Consider the following 9261-nt stretch of genomic DNA (forward strand, 5'->3'; position numbering starts at 1 on the left):
ATACTACAAGGCTACAGTAACCAAAACAGCATGGTACTGGTACCAAAACAGAGATATAGACCAATGGAACAGAACAGAGTCCTCGGAAATAATACCACACATCTACAGCCATCTGATCTTTGACAAACCTGAGAGAAACAAGAAATGGGGAAAGGATTCCCTATTTAATAAATGGTGCTGGGAAAATTGGCTAGCCATAAGTAGAAAGCTGAAACTGGATCCTTTCCTTACTCCTTATACGAAGATTAATAAAGTTGTTTTTTAAAAAAGCAATCCCTTGTTCCTACTTATCACCAACCACTTACCACTCCCCTAGACATCAGTTTTACCTTCGCTGTGTCCTGTTGTTTGTCGTTATTGTTCTGTCAACACACATTTGTGGACTGGCTCCTGACACACTGTGCTGATTATTGAGGTGACCAAGATGAACAGCATCCCTAACTTGGAGAAGCTCAGATTATACCAAGGTAACAAATACTAGTGATACAAAGTTGCCAGTGCTATATTTATCAGAGGCTGGGAAGTGATGGTGGAGGAAGAAATTAGTTCTAGGGTTGGCTTCAAAAGGAAGCAAGATGATACACTCGAGACATCAAGGTTTTTAGGTACTGTTAGAGGTCCTATTGTGGGAACATCTGCATCCCTTTCCCCTCCCCCTCTTTCCCACAGCCTCTGCTACCCATTGCTTAGGGAGCCTGCTGTCCCACATGGTTCTTCTTGCATATTCTTCCCTTGAACGTTCCCATGGCTCCCTCTGGCACTTCGTTCAGGTTTGTGCTCAAATAGCACCTCTTGAAAGATGCTTTTCCATGGATGCCCTTATCTAAAATATCCCTCACACCCCATCACACTTTGTCTCCTTGCCCTATCCTAATGTATTTGTCTTCAAAGCACATATCAAGAGGTCATTATGCATTGCTTTACTTGTGTGGTTTGTTTAGTTTCTTCACTGGAATGAAGGTGCCACAAGAACAGGAATTTTGTCCTATTTGGTTGCCACTAGAACAGGAATTTCATCCTGTTTGGTTGCCACTATCCCTGTGCTTAGAACAGTGCCTGGCATGTAGTAGGCACTCAACACCTATTAACCAAATGAGTAAATGGATGAAGAATGAATGCCTCCAGTCCAAATCTCTCACCTGAATGCAGACCATGTACTCAACTGCCACCATCTTCCCTCTACCAAGCCATTTCCCGTTCCATAACCTCTCATAGCTTCCCAAGGGCTCAAGCCAGACATTTGTGAGTCAATTCTGACTTTTTCCCCTTCCTTCCTTCTCACAAACATCCAAATAGGCAATCACTAAACCCAGTCCATTTTATTGTTGAGTTCTTCCAAATCTGTCTGCTGCTCAGCACCCCTACTGCTCTTACCTTGATTTAGGTTATCCTCATGACCAAATAGTTGAACCAGCCTCTTCCTAACCTTATTTTCAGTCTCCAGTCTTTCATCCCTCCAGCTCTCCTCCAAACTCCTACCATAATGATCTCCATAAAATGCAAATCTGATCTCATGACCACTGTTCTTAAAACATATGTCCTCAGAATAAAGTTCGAACTCCTTTGCGTGGCCCCCGTAGGCCCTGTGCCACTACCTGGTGCTGACTCCTGTAAATCTTCTCTGACCGCCTGGCCAGTCACACTCACCACACACACCATGTACCACCCTGCTTAGCTTTGGCCCTTGCTACTCCCTCTGCTTAGAACATCTCCTCCTGTCTCTTAACAGTTGGACCAGATAGCAAGGGCTCTGGGGAAATTTTCTTCCCTGATGGATGCTGCCAGGGCATCCTGTGCCCACCCCTGTACACTGTAAACCATGTGTCTACTTGATGGCTTCCTGGACTGAACTCTAAGCTCCAGAAACATAGTGCCTGCCTATGAAAAATTAGTATTTGTGTCCCCAGTTCCTAGCATGATGCTTGACACAAAGGAGATACTTAATGAATGTCTGATGAATGAATGAATGGAGGCATGAATCTGTTTTAGAATTTAGCAGTAAAGTAGAAAATGGATTGCCAGTGGGGAGTCTGAAAGCACACGGACTAGTTAAGAGGTAATTGACATATTCTAGACAAGATGAAGAGGGCCTGGACTCAGGCAGAGGCAATGGGAATGGAAATGAGGAAGCAGAATCAAGAGACTTTTGTTAAAAAAAAAAAAAAGATATTTTATGAGCAAATGCAATTGATTGAGCACCGTGTATTTTCTGAAGAATGGCTCCAGTGTTTTAAATTTAGACAAAGGGCTGGAAAGCCAGTCGTATCCATGAGAAGCAATCAATCAACAAACTTCATCAAAGTGAGAAGAGGTGATTGAAGTAGACAAAGAGGTTAGGGAAGCACACAGAGTTTCTGATACAGAAATAAAAGAGAGTGTTTTAACTGCTGAAGAATCAAGAGACTGACAAGGAGAGTGAAGATTTTACTGCCGAGGATGTAATAACTGGAAAAGTTTGCTTCAACCCTTAATATAGTAATAAAATTTGTAGACAGCCTACAATATTACACTGACTGGGAAGTTATACATTATACAGGCTGCCTTCCATTTTGATGAGACATATATAAAAGTAAGCAGGCAAGTTTCTGGGATTTATTGGGGAGAAATAACTAACTTCCAGGGCATGTCACAGGATCAGTGTAGCCTCATCCCATTTACATTTGACATCTCTAGAGCCATAACGTGATAGGGATGCTTAAGGGATCTCTGAAATGTGGAAAGATTCTATTATGACATCTGTGCTCTTAGTCAAAGTGTGGGGAAGGGAAAGAAACAACTATTTCTTAGGAACCTACTACTGTGTAAGGCCTTGTGATTTTACATCCGTCTTCCACCTTCACATAGCTGACTTCAGGAAATTCTTTATAAGAATTGTTTTCTTCAAAGACAATGAAAACTTGTAAATACAGGTTTTTTTCTAAATAGGTTATGAATACATGTTGCAAAACATTTAATCAATACAAAAAAGTAGAGTTAAAAATAAATCTTCTCCAGCCCCTGATGGTGAGCCACAATTTCCTCTCTCTAGAACAATAACTAAAAACAATTTCTTGTGCATCTTCCAAGAATATTCTATGCATAAGTACAATTTACATAATTCATTCAAAATTCATTTAATATACACTGAACACCAACATTAACTCACTACACATCTATTCCATGCTTTATTTTTTTTTTTAACTGAATGATATCTAGCGGAAAGCTCCCCATCTTAGGGCAGACTGTTCTCATTCTTTTTTCAGTCCACATACTTTTCTATTGTCTGAATGTATCATATTTTATTTAGCAAAGACTCTATTGGTGAATATTAAAGATTTTTTCAGATATTCTTTATACATACATAATTTCTTATGTATGCAAGTAGAACTATATATGCTAACAAGGTTCAAAAGGAATATAATGTGAACAACATATGTAAGTTTCAATGTTCTAGCAGCCACATTTTTAAAAGTAAAAGAAATAAGTAAAATTAATCTTAATAGTATATTATATTTAACTCATTATATCCAAAATATGTCATTTCCAACATGCAATCAATTAAAAAATGAAATATTTTACGTTATTTTACTTATACTAAGGCTTTAAAATTCAGTGTGTGTTTTACACTTAAATTATATGTCATTTCAGATATACCACATTTCAAGTGCTCAGTAACCAAATGTGGTCACCGGCTGCTATACCGGAGAGCACAGGTGTGTACATTCCCAGATGGGAAATTGCTCAGAGGAGTAGTATATGGTTAAATTGTTATTTAAAAAATTGCTGTTGTCAAATTGCTTTTCAGAAAAAGTTGTACCAATTTACACTTCCCTTAATAATACGCTTACTTCCCTTATCATTTAGGAGTTAGGTGAAAATAGTCTATTATTGAGTTTTACTTTGCATTCATGTTATATTTATGTTACATTACAAGTGAGGTTGAGCATCTTTTTTTTTTCCCCTTTGAGACAGAGTCTCTCTCTGTCATCCAGGCTGGAGGGCAGTGATGTTATCTTGGCTCACTACAAAGTCTGCCTCCCGGGTTCATGCCATTCTCCTGCCTCAGCCTCCTTAGTAGCTGGGACTACAGGTGCCCGCCACCACGCCTGGCTATTTTTTTTTTTTTTTTTTTTACTTTTAGTATAAACGGGATTTCACCATGTTAGCCAGGATGGTCTTGATCTCCTGACCTCGTGATCCACCCACCTTGGCCTCCCAAAGTGTTGGGATTACAGGTGTGAGCCACTGCCCCTAGCCCGAAGTTGAGCATCTTTTTATATGTTTACAAGCTATTTGTATTTCATTTTCTATGGAGTATTTTTATGTCTTCTGTCCATGTTTTCAATAAATTGGTCTTTTTCTTCATCGATATATGAGAGAATGAAAGTAATTTATCTGTCATAAATGCTACAAAAATGTTTTCCAGTTTACCCTCTTATGGCTTTGGTTATGCAAAATGTTTACATTTTATGCAGTCAAAATAGTGATCTTTTATGGCTTCTAGGTCTTGTCACGTTTATAGAGGACTTCCTCTCTCTAAGATCATTAGAAAGTCTTTTGCATGACTTTCTTCTGATCCTCATAATAAAGTTATGAAGCTGATGTCATTATTTTTCATTTTGCAGATGAAAGAGTAGATTCTTAGAGATATTAAATAAGCTGCCTGAAGGGACCCAGCTAATAAACAGTAGAGCTAGGATTCAAATACATTTTGTCAAATTCTAAAGATTGTGTACTCTTTTGGCTACTCTATAATCAATGTAACCTATGTTAGGTGTCTTATTATTGTCCACTTTTTAAAATTCCTTGTATTATACTAAATATATCATTGCTATTAATAACTAAAACGATGCATTAATACTGACACTATATTCCCACAAAACCCTATGTAATCGAAATGAGGAGTTTGGGCATTCCTGTGGCAGGAGGGTGACGGGTTTATCTTGGGTAGAAGAAGCCAAGGATATGGAACAGGATTGCAGCAATCAGGGAAGCCTAAATGGGCTTAAGGACATTCACTCAGTGTCTTAAAAGAAAGGTAGAAATTAGACATGGAGAGAAAACAAAAAAATAAAAAACTGTATTAGTCTGTTTTCACATTGCTGATAAAGACATACCTGAAACTGGGAACAAAAACAGGTTTAATTGGACTTACAGTTTTGCATGGCTGAGGAGGTCTCAGAATCATGGCAGGAGGAGAAAGGCACTTCTTACATGGCAGTGGCAAGAGAAAATAAGAAAGAAGTAAAAGTGGAAACCCCTGATAAACCCTTCATATCTTGTGATACTTATTCATTATCACGAGAATAACTCAAGAAAGACCAGCCCCTATGATTCAATTACCTCCCCCTGGGTCCCTCCCACAACATGTGAGAATTCTAGGAGATACAATTCAAGTTAAGATTTGAGTGGGGACACAACCAAACCATATCATTCCACCCTGACCCCTCCAGATCTCATGTCCTCACATTTCAAAACCAATCATGCCTTCCCAACAATCCCCCAAAGTCTTAACTCAATTCAGCATTAACCCAAAAGTCCATGGTCCACAGTTTCATCTGAGACAAGGCAAGTACCTTCTGCCTATGGGCCTGTAAAATAAAAAGCAAACTAGTTACTTCCTAGATACAATGGGGGTCCTGGTATTGGGTAAATACAGCCATTCCAAATGGGAGAAATTGGCCAAAACAAAGGGGTTACAGGGCGCATGAAAGTCCGAAATCCAGCAGGGCAATCAAATTTTAAAGCTCCAAAATGATCTCCTTTGACTCCAGGTCTCACATCCAGGTCATACTAATCCAAGAGGTGGGCTCCCAGGGTCTTGGGCAGCTTCGCCCCTGTGGCTTTGCAGGGTACAGCCTCCTCCCTCCCAGTTGCTTTCACAGGCTGGCATTGAGTGTCTGTGGCTTTTCCAGGTGCACAGTGCAAGCTGTCAATGGATCTACCATTCTGAGGTCTGGAGGATGACGGCCCTCTTCTCACAGCTCCACTAAGCAGTGCCCCAGTAGGGACTCTGCATGGGAGGTCCAACCCCACATTTCCCTTCCACACTGCCCTAGCAGAGGTTCTCCATGAGGGCCCCACCCTTGCAGCAAACTTTTGCCTGGTCATCGAGGTGTTTCCATACATCTTTTGAAATCTAGGTGGAGGTTCCCAAACCTCAATTCTTGACTTCTGTGCACCCACAGGTTCAACACCATGTGAAAACAACCAAGGCTTGGGGCTTTCACCCTCTAAAGCTATATGTTTCACCCTGAGCTATATGTTGGCCCCTTTCAGTCACAGCTGGAATAGCTGGGACACAGGGCACCAAGTCCCTAGGCTGCATACAGCACAGAGACCCTGGACCCAGCCTATGAAACCACTTTTTCCTCCTGGGCCTCTGGGCCTGTGATAGTAGGGCTTGCTGTGAAGGTTTCTGACATGGCCTGGAGACATCTTCCCAAAGATCTTGGAGATTAACATTAAGGTCCTTGCTACTTATGCAAATTTCTGCAGCTGGTTTGAATTTCTTCCCAGAAAATGGGTTTTTCCTTTCTATTGCATAGTCACATTGCAAATTTTCCGAACTTTTATGCTCTGCTTCCCTTATAAAACTGAATGCTTTTAACAGAGCCCAAGTCACTTCTTGAATGCTTTGCTGCTTAGAAATTTCTTCCACCAGATACCCTAAATCATCTTTCTCAAGTTCAAAGTTCCTCAGATCTCTAGGGAGGACAGGGGCAAAATGCTGCCGGTCTTTGCTGAAACATAACAAGAGTTACCTTTACTCCAGTTCCCAAAAAGTTCCTCATCTCCATCTAAGACCACCTGAGCCTAGACTTTATTGTCCATATTGCTATCAGCATTTCGGGCAAAGCCATTCAACAAGTCTCTAGGAAGTTCCAAACTTTCGCACATTTTCCTGTCTTCTTCTGAGCCCTCCAAAGTGATCCAACCTCTGCTGTTACCCAGTTCCAAAGTCGCTTCCACATTTTTGAGTATCTTTTCAGCAACACCCCACTCTACTGGTACCAATTTATTGTATTAGTCTGTTTCCATGCTGCTTATAAAGAGATACCCAAGACTGGGAAGAAAAAGAGGTTTAATTGGACTTACAGTTCCACATGGCTGGGGAGGCCTCAGAATCATGACAGGAGGAGAAAGGCACTTCTTACATGGTGGTAGCAAGAGAAAATGAGAAAGAAGCAAAAATAGAAACCCCTAATAAACCCATCAGATCTCATGAGACTTGTTCACTATCACAAGAATAGCACGGGAAAGACTGGCCCTCATGACTCAATTACCTCCACACTCAGTCCCTCCCCCAACACGTGGGAATTCTGAGAGTTACAGTTCAAGTTGAGATTTGTGTGGGGACACAGCCAAATCCCATCAAAAACCATAGAGAATGAACAGAAAACATTCAAGAGTTCAGTTTATTGGGCTGAAAGGGAGGACAAGTAACAAGTTTCAGTAAGAATGGAAAGAACCTAGACTTCCAGACCAAGGGGTTTAGACATTTTTACGTGAGTACCCCGAAGTTACTGACAAGTTTTGAAAAAGATAGTGACATGATTGGAATTACGCTTCATGAAGATTAGTCTGGCTGGACTATGCAAGAGCTCCTGGAAAGAAAGGGCGGGAACGAGAGAAAGGCAGGAAAATGGAGCAGATCATTAGGGCCCTAAAGAGGAAAAACAATCCATTTTCTTATAGCATGACATGATTGTGTTTCATTATTGTCATTTACTTTTTCCACCAAACTTTATTACAAACAACAACTTGGATTGTTTTCAAAACTTAAATTTGTCTAAAAATATGAACTTTTACCCTTTCAAGCTGAGGCAAATTCAAAAGAGAATCTTCCAAAATGTCTTGTTCAGTAACATCCTTGCTAGGATAGATGTACAGCCTCCCAAAGTGAATATCTTAGCAAGTCTCCTGTTTTTATTTTATTCTTTTAAAAAATGAGTCACTTGATAATCTTATCTGATACCAAAAACAAAGTTAAATTATCATAAGGGAGAAGAAATTCTACCTTTCTTATGTGTGGCTTGTAGGAAATGCATACATCTTAATACATATGCTTAGTTACTTTAGGGGTACACCAGCAGCTCAGTATCTGGAGAGCTTAGGCTCTATGAATGCTGCAGCTTCCCCTGCCAAACAGAGAAAAGCTTAGGTTCATTTCCCCTTCTGGGAGTAGGGGTACATGGGTCCCTGATCCCAGCTAGCTTGGTATCCAGGTATCCTAGAATAAATACCCACGGTCATTTGTGGGCAATCCTGTTCCTTGTGTCAGTATTTTTGTCCTCTGCTCAACCTCTAAATGTCCGTATTGCCTGTGGTTCTGCCCTCAGCCCTCTGGATTTTCATGCTACACCTTTTTTTTTTTTTTTTTCTGTGAACAAAAACATCAAAACCCATGGCTTTAATAACTGTTTCCACTCTACTGATTCTAAATCAGACATCCTACAGGCACCTCAAGCCTAAAGAAGCTACTGTAAACTCACTGTATTTGATACCTAATCTGTTCCTCCCACTACTGCATTTTTTACCTCAACCATCTGTCCCATCACTCATTCAAAAGACCAAACCAGAATCCCAAGAATCATTTTTAGAGTCCTCCTCTAGTATTTTCTCTCTCCCTCCACATTCCATCAATGACTAGATCACATAGATTTTACTTTTTAAGTATCCTTTAAGTCAGTTTCTACTTTTCACCTTAACCTGTGCAACCTTAGTTGAGACTATCACTTATTCTAGTCTGGACTAGGACTATTGCCTCCCAGTAATACCTCCTGGTCTGTCTCTCTAATATATGCTCCATACTATTGCCAGAAGGAGTTACCTATAGAGGAAATCTGGTCATGTCACTCATTTCCTGAACATGCTTCAACGGCTCCTAATCATTTTTAGGAGAAAGTTCCACACAATCATTCATTCAATTATGAAATATTTATTAATCAATTACACTGTCCCAAGTGCTGTGGGAGATGCCACAGGTAGAGAAAGAAAAAAAAAATCCATGGTTTTTACCTTAAAAAGCTCCTAGTTATGTTTATGTGGAATTAGGTTTCAGATTCTTTGGAGAAAGTTGTGAAACAATGGAGACTTTACTGAAATTGGCAACACAAATGCTAGGATTCAAGCTTTCTTCACCCTTTCTAATTCTCCAGAAAAAAACAGCATCAAATCGATGATCCATGGGGTCCCAGTCTGAGTTCTTTGCCTACTGAAGATCTACTCTTACTTTTACTCATTCTGTTTGAATTGTGATGAGGATTTTCTCAGAAGATT

This window comes from Rhinopithecus bieti, unplaced genomic scaffold, assembly GCF_001698545.2.
Source record: "Rhinopithecus bieti isolate Rb0 unplaced genomic scaffold, ASM169854v2 scaffold_23405, whole genome shotgun sequence".
Classification (NCBI taxonomy): domain Eukaryota; kingdom Metazoa; phylum Chordata; class Mammalia; order Primates; family Cercopithecidae; genus Rhinopithecus; species Rhinopithecus bieti.